Consider the following 19148-nt stretch of genomic DNA (forward strand, 5'->3'; position numbering starts at 1 on the left):
TGAGGCTGGTGACCTTGTACTCAAATCAAAGTCAACTGCAAGTCATGTCATCATTTCCCTGATGTCAGGGTCCTCTTTGAAAATGAAGGACAAATACAACAACACAAGAATTTACTTGTAAATCCTATTCCTGCGGTTTTTTTCTTAGGGAGCTCATTTATTGTTTGTTCAACTTATTTTTCTAAACTAGAATTATTTCAATATTCTATTTCCTCCTATATAAATCTGGACAATTTATATTTTTGTAACCATTCATTTCACTTAGATTGTTAGATTTATTGGCATATAATTGGGTAAAATGACTCCTAATAATTGCTTTAATGTCTTCATTGGTGGTGAATTTCACTCTTTTCATCTTTGACACTGATAATTTTGCTTTCTTTTAAAACATCAAATTAACCAATGATTTGTCTGTTTTATTGGTTTTTTCATAAAACCAGCTTCTAGCTTTATTAGTTCAGTTTTATTGATCTCTCTTTTGGTTTTCAGGATTTCCAATTTGGTGTTTCATTGGTAATTTTTAATTCATTCTTTTTCTAGTTTTTAAAATTGCATGCCCAGTTTGTTGACCTGCTCTTTCTCTGTTTTATTGATGTAAACATTTAGAGATGTAAAATTTCCCCTAAATATTGTTTTGGGTACATTCTAATTTTGGTATGTCTTTCTCTTTAATTAAATTATTGATTGTTTCTATGATTTGTTCTTTGACTCACTCATTCTTTAGATTTAAATTGTTTATTATTTAAATTATTTAATTTCCAATTAATTTTTCATCTGTGTTTCCACAGCCCTTTATTGAATTTTTTTTACTGCATTAATGTTTGAAAAAGATGAATTTATTATTTCTGCTTTTCTGCATTTGTTTTTGAATTTTTTATGCCTTGTTTCATGGTTACTATTTGTGAAGGTGTAATGTTCATCCAGTTTTCTCCAGAGGTCTGTCATACCTAACTTTTCTAAAATTCTATTCATGTACTTAACTTCTTACTTATTTTATATTTAGATTTCTCTAGTTCTGAGAAGGGAAAGTTGAGGTCCCCCACTAGTATAGTTTTATTGTCTTTCTTCCTATAACTCATTTAACTTTTCCTTTAAGAATTTTAATGCTATGCCATATACACGTTTAGTGGATATATGTTAAGTTTTGATATCACTTCATTGTCTATGGTACCCTTTAGCAAAATGTGGTTTTGTTGCTTGTTAGGTCATTTTTCTTTTCCAACCCCTTAATTTTACTCTCTGTGCATCTGTTTCAGCTATGTTTCTTACAAATAACATATTGTTGGATTCTGGTTCCTAGTCTGTTCTGCTATCTACTTTTGTTTTATGGGTGAGTTTATCCCATTCATATTCACAGTTATTATTTACTGTTTTTCTCCCCATCATACTTTTACCCCTTGTATGCCCCTCCCCCGTCTCTCTCTCTCTCCTCTCTCTCTCTCTCTCTCTCTCTCTCTCTCTCTCTCTGTGTCTTTCTCTCCCCCTCCCTCTTTCTTTACCCTATCCCCACTCAAAAGTATGTTTTGCTTCTGGTCACTGCTTCTCTTAATCTGCCCTCCCTTCTATCAGCCCCACCCCCATCCCTTTTTTCTGTCTTCTTCCTCTCCTACTTCCTTGTTGGGTAAGATAGATCTCTATACCCAACTGAGTTCGTATGTTATATCCTCTTTGAACCAATTCTGATGAGGGTGAGGTTCTCAAGCATTGTCTGCCATTTTCTCTTCCACTGTACAAGCTTTCCCTTGCATACCTCTTTTTTTGTGAGATAATTTTCCCAGTTCTTTCTCACCCCTTAATTTTTTTTTTTTTTGAGATTGTGACAAATGAAAAAACCCCAAGAGACAGAGTTTCTGGATAGTTGATAATCAATTTGTTCATTAGGCTAACTGGCATTCAGTAAATTGATGGTTAGTTGTTTCTTTTGGTAGCCAAAGAGAAGGCCATGGAGAACTTAAAAGCCTTAAATACTTTTTGAAAGGGAATGCCAGGGCAGCTAGGTGATTCAGTGGCTAACGCACCAGTCATAGAGTTAGGAGGACCTGAGTTCAAATTTGACCTCAGACACTTACTAGCTGTGTGACCCTGGGCAAGTCACTTAACCTGGCTTATCTCAAAAAAAAAAAAAAAAAGGAAAGAGAATGCCCCCTGGCAAGTGAAAATGAACCCTCATTAGTGTGCATTTAATAAGAAGGTGTGCTAGAAGTCTTCAGTTCCTCCTGCTAAGAATGTGACTTTGATCTTGAGTCTCATCTGCCTCCAGTACTCTGAACAGGGAAATCCATCTCCATCTAGACTACTGGTTGACTTTCTCCTTCATCAGCTGGATCACCCTAAACTCTAATTAAGGGATAAAAGGATAGGGCTCCTGTCTAAGACCAAATCTGAATTTACTTGGGGTAAAAACATGCCTAGACTGAATTCTGTTGATGCTCTAAACAGAAGTAGGTCTCCTAGTTGGGTGGGGTTTGGCCCAAGATTGAAGACCATGTTTCTTGAGGTCTAGGGCAATCTCATCAGTTATGTCTTTCAGAGACTGACTTTTTATAGGGACTAGACCTTAAATGAGGAAATAAAGGAGAAAGCCTGGATCCTAATTTAATAACTGGTTACTAATATAAAAGTAAAATACTAATTTCTCTCAGAGATCATCACATCATAGTCAACTTACACCCGTGCCCTCTTTGTGTACTCCTTATAACTACCCTAATAATGATAAAAGTTCTTAGGAGCTATAAGCATCATCTTCCCTTGTAAGAAGATAAATAGTTTGATCATATCAAGTACCTTATGATTTCTCTTTCATGATTACCTTTTTTATGTTTCTCTTGAGTCTTGTGTTTGGATGTCAGACTTTCTATTCAACTCTGATCTTTTCACAAGGAAAACTTAAGTCATCTATTTCATTGAATATCCGTTTTTCCTCCTGAAAGATTAGACTCAGTTTTGCTGAGTAGGTGATTCATGGTTGTAATCCTAGCTCTTTTACCCTCCAGAATATCATATTCCAAGCCCTCTGATATAGAAGGTGTTAAATCTTGTATTATCCTGACTGTGGCTCCATGATATTTGAATTGTTTCTTTCAGGCTTCTTGCAATATTTTCTCCTTGTTGTGGGAGCACTAGAATTTGGTTATAATATTCCTGGGAGTTTTCACCTCTTTTGGTGGTTGCTTGTTGTCCTTTGTTCTTGAAGAGGACCAAAATGACATCACTATGATAAAGTCAAGTTTCAATGTGTTTGACTGTGGCTGATCAGACCAATATGATCTCGGAATGCTTTAGCACAGATTGAGCGCAGAGAGTCCATGTGAACATTTGGGGTGGATACTCTTAATCTGTGCATCCTATGTTTCCTTTGAGCTGTTTCAGTTCTGCTTTGCCTCAGCACCTTCTCTGAGGTGGGCACGTCATGCTGAGCAATCCTGTGCCAGTGTCTCCCATGTCACACAATCAATTCCAAAGTTCTTGAGAGAGACCTTAAGAGTGTCCTTGTAACCTCTTCTGACCACCATGTGATTGCCTGCCCCATGCAAATTCTCCATAAAATAGTCTTTTTGGCAAGTGTATGTTTTGTGTTTGAACAACGTAGTCAGCCCATCAGAGTTGTGCTCTCTGAAACATAGTTTGAATGCTTGGCAGGTTAGTTTAAGTAAGGACCTCAGTGTCTGGTACCTTATCCTGCCAGGTGATCTTCAGAATCTTCCGAAGACAGTTCAAATGGAACTGATTCAGTTTCCTGGCATGACACTGTAGACTGTCTACGTTTCACAGGCATGCAACAATGAGGTCAGCACAATGGCTCTGTAGACCTTCAGCTTGGTGTAGTCAGTCTAATACCTCTTCTCTCCCAAACTTTTCTTCGTAGCCTCCCAAACCCTGAACTAGCTTTAGCAATACCTGCCTCAACCTCATTATCAATGTGTACATTCCTGCCATGGTAAGTGAACTTATCCACAGTATTCAGAACTTCTCCATTTGTTGTAAATGATGGTTCCACATATGGATGGTGTGGTGGTGGCTGATGAAGCACTTGTGTACTCTTGGTGTTAATTATTAAGCCAATATTAGCATAAGCAGCAGAAAATTGATCCATACTTTGTTGCATCTCAGCCTCAGAGGCTGCATTGAGTGCACAATCATCTGCAAACAGAAAATCATGCACCAACACTCCCTCCACTTGGGTCTTGGCTTGTAGCCTTTTCAAATTAAAGAATTTACCATCAGTGCATATCTGACCTTGATGCCATGTTTATTCTCATTGAAAGCTTTCGAAAACATGGCTAAAAACATCATGCTAAAAAAGCATGAGAGCAAGCACACAGTCCTGTTTCACTACATTGGTGACTGGAAACACATGAGAGCATTGTCTACTATCCAGATCATGAAATTAACATGCAATATTGAAGAACTTCTCTGGGCAACCAAATTTTGACGTAATTTTCCATAAGCTGTCACAACTAACAGTATCAAAGGCCTTGGTCAGATCTACACCACTTTTAGGATGTCAGGAGGTGATTGGTGGATGCTTTCAATTTCTATTTTACCTTCTGGTTCATGGATATCAGGGCAGTTTTCTTTGATAATTTCTTTTTTTGTTTTTGGAGGGGGGAAGGCAAGGCAGTTGGGGTTAAGTGACTTGCCCAAGGTCACACATCTAGTAAGTGTCAAGTGTCTGAGGCTGGATTTGAATTCAGGTGCTTCTGACTCCAGGGCTGGTGCTCTATTCACTGCACCACATAGCTGCCCCAATAATTTCTTGAAATATAATGTCTAGGCTCTATTTTTGATCATGGCTTTCAGGTAGTCTAATAATTCTTAATTATACCTCCCCATTTTATTTTCCAGGTCATTTGTTTTTCTAATAAGATGTTTCACATTTTCTTCTATTTTTTTTCATCCTTTTGACTTTGCTTTATTGTTTCTTCATATCTCATGGAGTCATTAGCTTCACTTGCCCTATTCTAATTATAAGGAATTATTTTCTTTAGTGGGCTTTTATACCTTTCTTCCATTTGGCCAGTTTTGCTTTTTAAGGAGTTCTTTTCTTCAGTGAATTTTTGTGCCTCTTTTACCAATTTTGCCTCTTCTGTTTTGTTTTTTTTTAAGGTCTTATTTTATTCAGTATTTTTTTTTAGCCTCTTTTACAAAACTGTTGACTCTCTTTTTGTGATTTTCTTGTATCACTCTCATTTCTTTCCCCAATTTTTCCTGTACCTTTCTTGTTTGGTTTTTAAAATCCTTTTTAAGCTCTCCTAGGAATCCTTGTTGGGCTTGTGTCCAATTCACATTTTTCTTTTGAGGGTTTGTTTTGTAGCTGTTTTGACTTTGATATTTTCTCTTGAATGTGCCTCTTGATCTTCCCTGTCACATAATAGTTTTTTATAGTAAGGTTCTTTTTTTGTTGTTTGCTCATTTCCCCAGCCTATTTCTTTACTTTTTGTTCAATTGTTTTCAGTCATGTTTGACTCTTCATGACCGTAGTTGGAGTTTTGTTGGCAAAGATACTAGAGTGGTTTGCCATTTCCTTCTATCTCCAAAACTGAGGAAACTGAGATAAAAAGGATTAAGTGTCCAGCCCAGGGTCACACAGGTAGTAAGTGTCTGAGGCCAGATTTGAACTGAAAAGATTAGTCTCCCTGACCTCAGACCTGGCACTGTTTCCACTGCACCATATAGCTGCCCTTTCTTTAGCTTTATGTTAAAGTTGGGCTCTGTTCTTGGGGTTGAGGAGACACTGTCCTACGTTTCAGGTTTTTTGTGCTGTTAATTTCAGACCTGGTTCTGGTGGTCTGTAAATTTTTGGTGCTTCTGAGATATTGATCCAAGGAGACATGTGATTACTGCTCTTTTGACTTATGCTCTGGTCTTTACCCAATAAAGGACCTTGTTCTCCTGCAGCTGCAAATGCTAGTGATCCTTTCTACCTTGAAACTGAGATGAGGGCCCTTACTCCCTAGTGAATGACTTCAAGTACTCTTATCCATCCTGAAACCATCACCAGTACCTCTGCTCCCCTGCAGCTGCAAGCATTAGTATTCCTTGTTACCTTGGAACTGAGACCTAGAACTAAGTATAAGCAATGCAGCAAGGTCCTACACCCAATGTCAGCAAATGGTCTGTATAATCTCTTTCTAATCAATTGTCTGATTCCCTTACAGTCTCTAGATTGACAGCTCTCTAAGCTGCTGCTGTAGCAAGCACCTACAAGGCCTGTTGCTGATGTTATTGCTATGTTCACTATTCTCTAAGCCAACTTCTACCCTGGTGTCACAGACCTCTCTTGCCAAGTTCCTAAATTATCTTGGGCTGGAAAAATATCTTTTTGTTTTTGTTTTTTATTTATTTATTTTCAGTTTTCAACATTCACTTCCTCAAAATTTTGAATTTCAAATTTTCTCTCCATCTCTCTCCTCCTCCCACCCCAGCACATCATGTATTCTGATTATCCTTTTCCTCCAGTCTGCCCTTCCTTCTATCACCCCCCTCACCCCCCACCCTTATTGTCTTCCCTTCTATTTTCCTATAGGGCAAGATAGATTTCTATACCCCATTGCCTATATATCTTATTTCCTAGTTGCATGTAAAAACAATTTTTTAACATTCATTTTTAAAGCTGTGAGTTCCACATTCTCTCCCTTCCTCCTTCCTCTTCCACCTTCACTGAGAAGGTAAGCAATTCAGTACAGGTTATACATATGTAGTCATGCAAAACACTTCCATAATAGTCATGTTAAACTATTATGGAAGACTGGCTCTATTTCCCTCTATCCTGTTCAGCCCTCCATTTATTCTGTTCTCTCCTTTGACTTGTTCCTCTACCAAAGTGTTTGCTTCAAATTACTCCTTTCCCCAAGATGCTGTTCCTTCTATTATCCCCCCTCTCTTATCCCCTTTCCCCCTGCTTACCTGTAGGGTAAGATAAACTTCCATACCCAATTGAGTGTGGTGTTTTTCCCTCCTGAAGCCAAATTCAGTGAAAGGAAGGCTCACTTATTGACTCTCATCTTCCCTTTCTTCCCGTCCATTGTCAAAGCTCTTTCTTGCCTCTTCTATGTGAGATGATTTACTACGTTTTACCTTTCCCTTTCTCTTTCTCCTAGTACATTCTTCTCAACACCCAATTTTCTTTTAGATATCATTCCTTCATATTCAACTCACCCTGTGCCCTCTGTCTCTCTCTCTCTCTACACACACACACACACACACACACACACACACACACACACACACACACACACACACACACATATTCCCTTCAACTATCCTAATACTGAGAAAGGTCTCATAAGTTACACATGCCATCTTTTCATGTAGAAATGTAAACAGTTCAACTTTAATAAGTCCCTTATGGTTTCTCTTTCCTGTTTACCTTTTCATGCTTCTCTTATTTTCTATTCAGCTCTGGTCTTTTCAACAAGAATACTTAGAAGTCCTCTATTTCATTGAAGTTCTATTTGTTTTCCCCTGAAGTGTTATACTCAGTTTTGCTGGGTAGGTGATTCTTGATCTTAAGCCTGTCTCCTTTGATCTCTGGAATATATTCCAAGCCCTTTGATCCTTTAGTGTAAAAGCTGCTAAATCTTGTGTTATCCTGATTGTGTTTCCACAATACTTGAATTGTTTCTTTCTGGCTGCTTGTAATATTTTCTCCTTGATGTGGGAACTCTGGAGTTTGGCTACAATATTCCTAGGAGTTTTCCTTTTGGAATCTCTTTCAGGAGGTGATCGGTGGATTCTTTCCATTTCTATTTTACCCTCTGGTTCTAGAATATCAGGGCAGTCTTCCTTGATAATTTCTTGAAAGATATTGTCTAGACTCTTTTTTTGATTATGGCTTTCAGTTAATCCAGTAATTTTAAAATTATCTCTCCTGGATCCATTTTCCACATCAGTTGTTTTTCCAGTAAGACACATTGCCTTCTGTTTTTTCATTCTTCTGGTTTTGTTTTATAATTTCTTGATTTCTCATAAAGTCATTAGCTTTCATTTATTCCATTCTAATTTTGAAGGAATTATTTTCTTCTGTGAGCTTTTGGACCTCTTTTTCCATTTGGCTAATTCTGCTTTTTAAAGCAGTCTTCTCCTTATTGGCTTTTTGTACTTCTTTTGCCATTTGAATTAGTCTAATTTTAAAAGTGTTATTTTCTTCAGCATTTTGGGGGGTTTCCTTTAGCAAGCTTTTGACTCATTTTCCATGATTTTCTTGCATCACTCTCACTTCTCTTCACAATTTTTCCTCTGCTTCTCTTACTTGATTTTCAAAATCCTTTTTGCGCTCTTCCATGGCCTGAGACCAGGTCATATTTTTCTTAGAGGTTTTGGATGCAGGTGCTTTGGCTTTATTGTCTTCTTCTGGTTGTAGGTTTTGATCTTCCTTGTCACCAATGTTGTAAGAAAATAGCTCTTCACCGAGAAAGTCAGAATCTATGGTCTGTTTCTTTTTCCCCATTTGCTCATTTTCCCAGCCAGTTATTTGACTTTTGAGCTCTTTGTTAAGTGGAGTTCTCCAGAAGCAGCCTCTACTTCAGCAGTGGCTGCTGCCACCCTGGAACTAGGACTGAGATCGGGTCTCAGGCTGAACTCCTCTCCCCTCTCAGCCAGGTGAGAGACCCCTTCCTACTGACCTTCAAAGCTTCCTTTGGTGTTTGTGGGTTGAGAAGTCTGGAAACCGCAGCAACTTCTAACAGTTCAGCCTCCCAAGACCTGCTCCAGCCACACAAACTGCACTGCACTCCCAGCCAGGTATGATAGACCTTTGCTGTCAACCTTCCAGATTTACTTGGGCTGGACATTTGCTTCAATGTGTTATTTTGTGGCTTCTGCTGCTCTAGAATTTGTTTAGAGTTGTTTTTTACAGTTTTTTTGAGGGTTTGGGGGGAAAGCTCTAGCAGGTCCCTCCTTCTACTCTGCCATCTTGGCTCTACCTCGCTTGAAAAATATCTTAACCCAACCTTTTCTTGGCTCTGCAGCTCCAGAATTTGATTTGAGGCATTATTTTAAAGTTGTTTGGAGGGGAAGTTCAGTTGAGTTGTTGTCTGTACCTGTCATCATTTACCACCATGCTTTCATTGATCCACATTTATAACCTTGAAATTTTATGTGATTTCCTACCATTTCACTACCATATCCAGTCATTTACCAAGTCTTATTGATACTACTTCTGCAAAATCTCTTGCATCCATCTCTTCCTTATTACTCATACCTCTACTCTAGTTCAAGTCCTCATTAATTCTCACCTGGACTATTGCAATAACTTCCTTATTGATCTCCTTTGCCTCCTCCCTTGCTTTCCATCTACTCCAATCCATTCTCCATATACCTGCCAAATATAGATCTAACTGTGACTTCTCTTCCCCTACACAAAAATCTTTTGTAGCTTCCTTTTTTTTCTGTGGGATAAAATGTAATATTTTAAGTTTTAGTTTTTAAAGCCCATCCTTCTATATTTGTGGTATTATTTCATATTATTCCCTTTTGTTTACTGTGTTCTAATCAAACCGGCCTGCTAACTGTTCCCCATGTACAGTATTCCATCTTCTACCTCTGTGTACAAGTGATTTCCCAGGTCTAGAATGTGCTCTCTCCTCACTTCCATCTTGTAGCATGCCTACCTGTCTTTAAAGTGCAGCTTAGATGCCACATCCTATGGGCTTTTCCAGAGTTTTTAGGACTCTCTTCCTCCTGAAATTATTCTTTATTTATTTGTGTATCTATTGTATCTCCCCATTGGATTATAAACTCTTTATCAGGCTATTGTCTGATTGTACAATGGTCACTGATTTTTATCTTTTTATCTGTTGTAGGCACTTGCACATAATAGGCATTTAATAAATATTTGAATTGACCTGAATAATGGGAAGAATTTTAATAAGTAAAGATAGCAGAGGGAATCCATGTAAATAAAATATCCAGGGTCATAGAAATAGGATATATAATGTATACAGGGAACAATCAGCAGGCAGCCATTTTGAATGTCCTTTATGTCTGAAATTAACTGTCTCCTCACTTTTGCTTCATAGATCCCCTTCCTTCCTTCAAGTCTTAGGTTAAGTATAGCCTTCTACATAAAGCCTTTCACAGTCTCCCTTCCCAATTTCCAGTGTCCTCCCTAATTTTTATTGATTTTTAATTTATTGTGTATATATATTTATTTTTTATATACTTCTATTTATGTACCTATTGTCTCCTTGATAGAATGTCAGCTCTTTGAGATCAGGGATTATTTTTTGTTTTTGTTGTTTTTGTATTGTAGCACAATTCTTGGTACATAGTAGGTATTTAGTGTAACAAATGATTGTTGATTGATTAATTAATGATTACTATGAATAACTGGAAAATTAGTATGGGAAGGGGAATAGTATGAGATGGATTGGGAAGACCATTGGGAACCAAAATGTGAGAGAGTTGATGGTGGGCTCATTTAGTTTACATCTTACTTTCCAGGCATTAGAGAGCTATTAAAGATTTTTGAACTAGAGAGTAATGTGCAATTTGAAATATTGATCTGGCAGTATGTGTAGGATGGAGTTTATGTTAGAGACCAGGTGTCCTGACAAATCTAGGATACATCCCTGGGGAATGGTGCCCATATGGCCTATGAGGTAAAGAATTTTTCCCATAAAAGGATTTTGTCATTTGATATTTCATGGGTACCTATTCAATTCGTCCACTCCAGTGTGATAGCCAATTTCAGACTTCGCTCCCTCCTGGTTTTTATCCTTCATACTAATATATTAATCTTCCTAAGTACTACTTTCCTTATATTACTTCTTTGCCTCCAAATCTCCCTACTCTTTATGGGACAAAGTCTGTATTCCTTACCCTGGTATTCAAGGCTCATTAGCTTTGTGTCTTCTTCTATACAAATCCTACCTACTGAATTTGTTTTGTACTTTCCTTTTGCGCAATAGCATTCTCCTCTTGAAAATTATTCATTCATTTATTTATTGTACCATTCATTCTGCTAGGCCTTGGGTACTGACATGGCTGTTGCCATTATGGAGCTCCTCTCTACCTATTGAATCCTAACTATCCTTCAAAACTCAATTCAGACTGGCCCTCCTTCACGAAAACCTTTCATAATCACCCTCCCTTCCCCCATGTCTCCCTGCTCCCTACAGCCCTTATTGTCTGTACCACTCATTTCCTTATTGTGAGTCGGATTTTTATGGTATATATGGCTTTTCTTTTGGACTAGACTATTAATTCCTGAAGGGCAAGAAATTCCATTTCCTTGTATAATAACCCCTAGTGCTTGTTGACAAGTGCTTTTACACATGGTACATGCTCAGTAGATGCTGTTGATTGAGAACAAAGTTTACTGCTCCTTTGCTTAAGTGGTTTGGAATTGCTTAGAAATTTATTATATCTTACTGTATCTTTACTCTCCCAAAATTAACAAACCAAAAAATCATCAGTGTCAATGAAATTAGACTTTTCAACAACGAAATCCTCTATTTTAGTGCTTATTGGTTGATTGATTGATTCTAAAGGTCAGCCACTTCAGTCCTCATTAGATCAACTCAAAGAACTTTTTCTAGGAGGGAAGCCCTTACTGAGAATTCAGCTGCTTCATATTCTCTCTGGTTTAAGCCCCAGGAAGCTTCACACCTAATCTGTGGCTTGATTAATTCAAAAATAGAGGAATAGCCCCAAAGGAGACATGCATCCCAGTCTGAAAGGACTCTCCAGGCAATAAATAGACCCTTGATTGTACCCAAGAGGTGAATAGTTCATTGATTCTTTTACCATATCTTCCAAGGAGCTTTTATAATTCTAGTATGTTAAAGCTAGAAGAGGTTTTAGAGATTATCTACTTCAGTGGTTCTTAATCCAGGGTACATGAACTCCTCTCCCAAGGAGACCAGGAACTTGGATAGAAAAAAAAAATGCATTTTTTTTTTTTTGTGACAAACCTTTGGTTCCTTTGCATTCATATATATTTTATTTGGCAAATTTAAAAATATTATTCTGAGAAGGGTTTCACTTCAGTGCCAGAGGCATTCATGGCAAAGAAAATGTTAAGAACTCCTAATTTGGTCCTCCCTTCCCATTTTACAGAAACCTGCCTCCCTTTGAGGTGAAACAACTTGCCTAAGGTCACACAGCTAGTTAGTGCCAGAGCTAGGATCAGTGTTCAGTGAACATTTATTAAGTGGCTACTAGGTATCTGGCTTTGTGCTAAACTCAGAGAAATACAAAGAAGCCAAAAGACAGTCCCCGCTGCTCAGAGAGCTCACAGTATACTGTATGATATGGGAGATAACATACACACCTACTTATAGACAAGCTATAGACAGGATAAATTGGAGATAATCAAGAGAGGGAAGGCACTAGCAGTAAGAGGGACCAGGAACAAGATGGTGGAGTAGAAAGACGGACCTACTCTAGCTCTCCCCCAAAAGCTCATAAAATACTTGTAAAAAATTACTTTAAACAAATTCTAGAGCAGCAGAAGCCACAAACTGACAGGAGTGAAAGATTTCCTGCCTAAGGCAGCCTGGAAGGCTGACAGTAAAGGTCTATCGTTCTAGGCTCAGAGCTGCATGCAACCTGGCCTTGGCAGCAGGGACAGGACTGGAGAAGGCTTCAGGGTGAAGAATCATGGGCAGCAGCTGCAGTTCCCAGATTCCTCAACTCACAAACACTGGAGACAGCTTCAGAGGTCAGTGAGAAAGCTCTTTCACCTAGGTGAGAAGGGAACATGGTCTGGCTGCAGTGGTCCCTGAGGCAACAGCATCCATTTTAGGAGACCTCAGCCTAAAACCCCGTTGAAGTCCTGATTGGCAGCCCTGGCGTGAGGAGGAGTGCTGGTGTGGTGAAACTGGAGGCAGTTGAGGGAATTCTGTGCACAGATCCTGAGCAGAAAAGCCTGTAGTTGTTTCTAGACCAGAGTACAGACCAGGAGAGGAGTAAACACCTCTCTCTTGATTGTGCCACCTTGGAGGAACTGAACTTACAGGTCCCTAGAGTATATCCTCCACTTGATAAAGGACTCAGAAGTCAAGTTACCTGCTGGGAAAATGCCCAAAAAAGGGGAAAAAAATAAGACTATAGAAGGTTACTTTCTGGGTGAACAGGTATTTTCCTCCATTCTTTTGGATGAGAAATAACAAAGGATAGCATCAGAGGAAGACACCAGAGTCAAGGCTTCTGCATCCAAAACCTCTACAATAAATATGCAATGGTCTCAGACCATGGAAGAGTTCAGAAAAGATTTTGAAAATCAAATAAGAGAGGTGGAGGAAAAATTGGGAAGAGAAATGAGAGCAATGCAAGAAAATCTTGAAAAATGAGCCAACAACTTGCTAAAGGAGAGCCAAAAAAATGCTGAAGATAATAACACCTTTAAAAATAGACTAACCCAAATGACAAAAGAGGTCCAAAAAGCCAATAAGGAGAAAGAATGCTTTAAAAAGCAGAATTAACCAAAAGGAAAAGGAAGTTCAAAAGCTCATTGAAGAAAATAGTTCTTTAAAAATGAGAATGGAGCAGATGGAAGCTAATGACTTCAGGAGAAACCAAGAAATTACAAAACAAAACCAAAAGAATGAAAAAATTAAAGACAATTGGAAAAACAACTGACCTGGAAAATAGATCCAGGAGTGACAACTTAAAAATTATGGGGCTACCTGAACGCCATGATGAAAAAAAGAGCCTAGACGTAATCTTTCATGAAATTATCAGGAAAAACTGCCCTGATATTCTAGAACCAGTGGGTAAAATAAATATTGAAAGAATCCACCAATCACCTCCTGAAAGAGATCTGAAAAGAAAAACTTCTTAGGAATATTGTAGCCAAATTCCAGAGTTCTCAGGTCAAGGAGAAAATATTGCAAGCAGCCAGAAAGAAACAGTTCTAATATTATGGAAATACAATCAGGATAACACAAGATCTAGCACCTTCTACATTGAGGGATCAAAGGCCTTGGAATATGATATTCCAGAAGTCAAAGGAACTAGGATTAAAACCAAGAATCACCTACCCAGAAAAACTTGAGTATAATACTTCAAGGGAAAATATGGTCATTCAATGAAATAGAAGACTTTCAAGGATTTTTGATGAAAAGACCAGAGCTGAATAGAAAATTTGACTTTCAAACACAAGATTCAAGAGAAAGATGGAAAGATAAACAGGAAAGAGAAATCTTAAGGGACTTACTAAAGTTGAACTGTTTACATTCCTACATGGAAAGATAATATTTGTAACTTTTGAGACTTTTCTCAGTATTTGGGTAGTTGGAAGGATTATGTACACATAGAGAGTTGAGTAGGAAGTTGAATAGGAAGGGATGATATCTTAAAAAAAAATAAAGTTAAGGGATGAGAGAGGAATATATTGGGAGGAGAAAGGGAGAAATGAAATGGGGCAAATTATGTCTCATAAAAGAGGCAAGAAAAGGCTTTTTCAATGGAGGGGAAAAGGGAGGAGGTGAGAGGGGAAAAAGTGAAGCTTACTCACACATGCTTGGCTTAAGGAGGGAATAATATGCACATTCAATTTGGCATAAAAATCTATCTTACACTACAGGAAAGTAGAGGAGAAGTGGGGTGTGGAGGAGATGATGGGAGGGTAAATGGGAGGAGGGAGTAATCATTTTTGGGCAGGGACAGGGTCAAAAGAGAGAATAGAATAAATGGGGGGGGCAGGATAGGATGGAAGGAAATATGGTTATTCTTTTAGAACATGACTATTGTGGAAGTCTTTTGCATAACTACATATATATATAGCCTATATTGAATTGCTTGCCTTCTCATTGGGGATGGGTCAGGAGGGAGGAAGAGAGAGAAGTTGGAACTCAAAGTTTTAGGAATGAATGTTGAGAGTTATTTTTGCATGGGGTATAGAAATCTGTCTTGCCCTGTAAGAAAAGAGAGAAGATGGGGATAAGGGAAAGGATGGGTGTGATAGAAGGAGGGCAGATTGGAGGAAGGGGTAATCAGAATGTACAGTGTCTTGTGGTGGAGGAAGGGTAGAGATGGGGAGAAAATTTGGAACTCAAAATCTTGTGGAAATGAATGTTGAAAACTAAAAATAAATAAATACATTTTTAAAAATGGGACCAGGAAAGGCTTCCTTTAGAAGGCAGAATTTTAGCTGGAACTTAAAGGAAGCTAGAGAAGCCAGAAGGCATAGGGGATGGCCGCTGAAAATACCCAGTCAAGTCTTATGTGGGGAACAGTAAGACCAGCATCACTGCATGCTAGAGGGTGTGTTGAGGTGGGGAATAGGGAGGGGGAAAGGGAAGTACGGTGTAAAGTGTAAGAAGACTAGGAATGTAGCAGGGAGTCCGGATATGAAAGGCTTTGAATAGGAAACAGGTGATAGTGAGCCACTTCTATACCATTTCCTCCATAAAACCTTCCTTGATCACCTCAGTTCAGTGACTCATAGCACTTATCATATCTAAGAAAGATCCTTCCTTAGATACTTACTAATTGTATGACTCTGGGCAAGTCACTTAGCTTCTCTCAGTCTCAGTTTCCTCATCTGTAAAATGGGGATATTAATAGGGCCTACTTCACAGGCCTATATGTAAAACACTTGTGGAGCTTAAAGCTCTATATGAATGCTTGCTTTTATCATTATTTTTGTTATTATAGCTACCTCATAGTGTTGTTGAGGATCAGATAAGATATGTAGAACTCTTTTTGAACTCCAAAGTCTTTAAATACTGTGTAAATATTCACTATCATTTACTGTTAACCTGTATTGTCTATCAAACCCTGTTCTATTGATATTTAAACTCATGTAATCTTGAATTGGTAGTTATATGTATTTTCCCAAATGAGTGCCTTTGGGACAGTAATTGTCTCATACTTCTTTGTACTCCCCTGTAGCAGTGGTGTCAAACTCAAATAGAAAGCGCAGGTAGGGGAGGATTAAACCTTACATAAAGATCCCTGCAGACTGCTTATTGACTATGAAAACCACATATTAGTACTGTCTATGTTCTATTGTATTTTTATTTTATTAAATATTTCCAAATTATATTTTAATCTGGTTCTGGCTGCCCACAGGAATATTATGGGCCAAACACAGCCCCAGAAGACTGAGTATTTGCTAACTCTCTCCTATAACTTGTAATATGATAATGTTTATCATTATATGATTTAGCTGGCAAAGAACTATTGCAACATTTGACCAATATTTGAGAGTTCTTTAGGAGTGCTAAATAATGACTGTGCAGAACTATTTTTCCATAATCAAAACCCTTAAATTAACTTTAGGGGAAAATTCTTCATTTTTCGTGAAATCTGAGGGCAAAGAGCAGGTATAAATAGATCTACTTTTTCTGATGCATACTTGCAAGCTTGGTTCAAGAGGATGTATTTATTGAAGGAATCAGTCCTTGTAGCCCATGTACCTATTACAGTTGTTTAATCATTATGTACTTATGCAAAGAGTGATAGCTTATCACCTTAAGGGAATTTTTTTTTTTTTTTTGGTGATCTGACCTGGAAGGGAGGCTGAAGATGTTCCCCCTAACAAGTGATGATCCATCCTCTGCTTAAAGAACTCTAATGAGAGGGGAACCCATTCTATTTTTGTACAATTCTAATTGGGAAGTTTTTCATTGGTCAATCAATGAATTTACTGATTGCTTCCTTTGTGTCAGGCTCTCTCCTAGCTGCTAGCTGAGTCTTGTAATGTGCCTTAGTGGATCAAAGTGAGCTAGAAATTGATGGATTAGAGCATATTTATGTGTTTGTCCTTCATTGCTAAAGAAGACCATGCCATCAGAGAAATAATGACATGACTTGCACTTGACTTTGTTTTTTGATTGAGGGAGGGCTGTGCAGGTCACCAGCCTTACTTCTCCTCCAGAATCATCTGAATCCAGTGACCAGATATTCATCAGGATGACTGGAGATGACCCAGGATGAGGTAGTTGGGCTTAAGTGACTTGCCCAAGGTCACCCAGCTAGTGAGTGTCAAGTGTCTGAGATGAGATTTGAACTCAGGTCCTCCTGACTCCTCCACTGATGCTCTATCCACTGCACCACCTAGCTGCCCAGAGCATATTTAGAGGATGGCAGAGGGGTGAAATCATGCCATATGAAGATAAGTTGAAGGAACATGTTTAACCCTAAAGAAAAAAAGATCCTGTTGGTGGGGAAGGGGAGGGTGTAATTAGGGAAGGGACATGATTCTTGTCCTCAAATTTCTAAAAGGGTGTCATGGGGAAAGGGGGAGCAGTCTTGTTCAGTGTGGCCTCAGAGGGCATAACTAGAATCAGTGAATATAAATAATTGGAAGGCACTATTTAGCATAATATAAGGAAGAATACCCTAATCATTCTAGCTGACCCACAATGTAACTGTCCTATGGGGTTGTAAACTTCTTATCACTATAAATTTTGGAGCAGAGACTAAATGATACTTCCTCTTTCTTCTTGTAAGGGATGTTATAGAAAGGGTTCTTCTTATGTGGGGTGAGAGGTTGAAACATATTATCCCTAAGGTGACTTTAGCATTTGAAATGGTGTAATTGTAGGATCAGTGTTAAGGGCAAATGTCCTAACATTATACCATTCCTGAGGAGTGCTGATTTGCTGAGAGGGTAACCAAGGCCACTGGTTTAGGATGAACACGTGTCTTGATAGTGAACCTTGCTTGGAACCACATATGTTATTAAGATAATTCAAACTTGCTTTAACCTCCTTTAAATATCTCTGTCTGATTGGCACTGGGAAAATTAGATCTCTGTTAAATGTGTTTCATATTCCCTTTGGAAATAGATTATCACAGGACACCCAATTTCAAATCTCCATGGAAAATAACATTCTGTTGTTTTTGTAGATATGTCTGTTCTCTCTCTCTTTCTGTCATTAGGGCCTATGTTTATTGTTTTCGGCACCAAACAGAAGTTGATTACCTGTGCTACAGCATTGAGGACTACCCTGCTTGCACAATTCAGGAGCTCTCTAGGACATGTTTTTTACTTTGTGGACTTACATTTCTTTCAAATGTGTTCTGTCTTTTTCTTTTGCCTACCTTCTCCTTTTTCCTGTCCTTCAGTTCTGGCCAAGGAAAATGGGAGCTTCCTGATGTCAGGGACCTGGGCTGTGTCTCTTTCTTTGATTTTCCCCTATGGATCCTATGGGTCTGTAGCTATGGTGCCATTTCATCTGAATAGATATATACATATATATCCATCTCCAAGAGAAAAACAAATCTAGAGTGGAGCTTTGTTATGAGGAAGATGGGGCTCAAGGTTTCCAATACCTCATACAGCTTCTTAGTTTATTGTTTTCTATTTCTAATCTTAGTTTATTCATTCAATCACATTTATTGATCACTTACTTTGTACAAAGCTTTATGTTATTATACTAGACCGGTTAGGATCTTCTTTGATAATGAATCTGGAATGTGGTCTTGAATTTGAAGATCTTTCCTTAGCTTTTTCTTTAAAGTTCCAATATTTTATTACCATATTCCCAATGGATCCTTTCATGCTCCTTCCCTTCCCTTTTAATAATCAGTGATTATTTATTTTAAGGATATAATATTTCTGGCTTTGTATAATGTAATTTTGATTGGGCTAACAATTTAGTGTTAACTTCTAAACAAAGTAATCTATATTAAATTCTTGTAAAAGCTCTTCTTAACACATTTGTTTCTTTTATGCTTTCTGAATGTAGCCATCTCATATTCAAAAGTTAGTTGAGGAATTATAGACGTCCAAATGTTAATGTTTAGAATAGGAAATATGTGTATAGACCTGATCCTGGTTTAGTTGTGATCCTGGGTTTTCAAATGCTCTACCAGTAGAGTACAGGCTCTAGTGCATCTTACTAAACAGGAAGAGCTTCATGTATGACCTAGTTATTGATTGTGGGTATCTGTCTTCTGAAAACTAGCCTAGCTAAGCTTGAAGAGACTCCTTGCTAAGAGGTTAGCCAATATGTGATGAAATGTTTTGGTTGTGGTGCATGTGAAGTAAGCAGAAATACATACTGATTTCAATGTGAGTATTTTAACCAAGATCAGAAGAAAATTTGAAATATCATAGAATTTAATACCCTAGTATCTTCTTTGGTATATAACATTCCTTGAATAATTTTTTTTCTTTTTTTTAAATTTTTTTCTCTATACTAAAACATCAATTCTAAAAAATACTTGTTACACTTTGGTGTTTCTTCAGT

General features: G+C 38.0%; 1 protein-coding gene and 1 long non-coding RNA gene across 7 annotated transcripts in view; one reads left to right on the forward strand and one right to left on the reverse strand.

Moving 5' to 3' along the window:
* Positions 1-19148, reverse strand: part of LOC140504598 (uncharacterized) — a 162488-nt gene that overhangs the window by 68971 nt on the left and 74369 nt on the right. The gene's annotated exons all lie outside the window — the stretch shown is intronic.
* The window catches only part of SCMH1 (Scm polycomb group protein homolog 1), a 179038-nt gene that overhangs the window by 35298 nt on the left and 124592 nt on the right, over positions 1-19148 (forward strand). The gene's annotated exons all lie outside the window — the stretch shown is intronic.

The sequence above is a fragment of the Notamacropus eugenii genome, chromosome 5 (assembly GCF_028372415.1).
Source record: "Notamacropus eugenii isolate mMacEug1 chromosome 5, mMacEug1.pri_v2, whole genome shotgun sequence".
NCBI lineage: Eukaryota > Metazoa > Chordata > Mammalia > Diprotodontia > Macropodidae > Notamacropus > Notamacropus eugenii.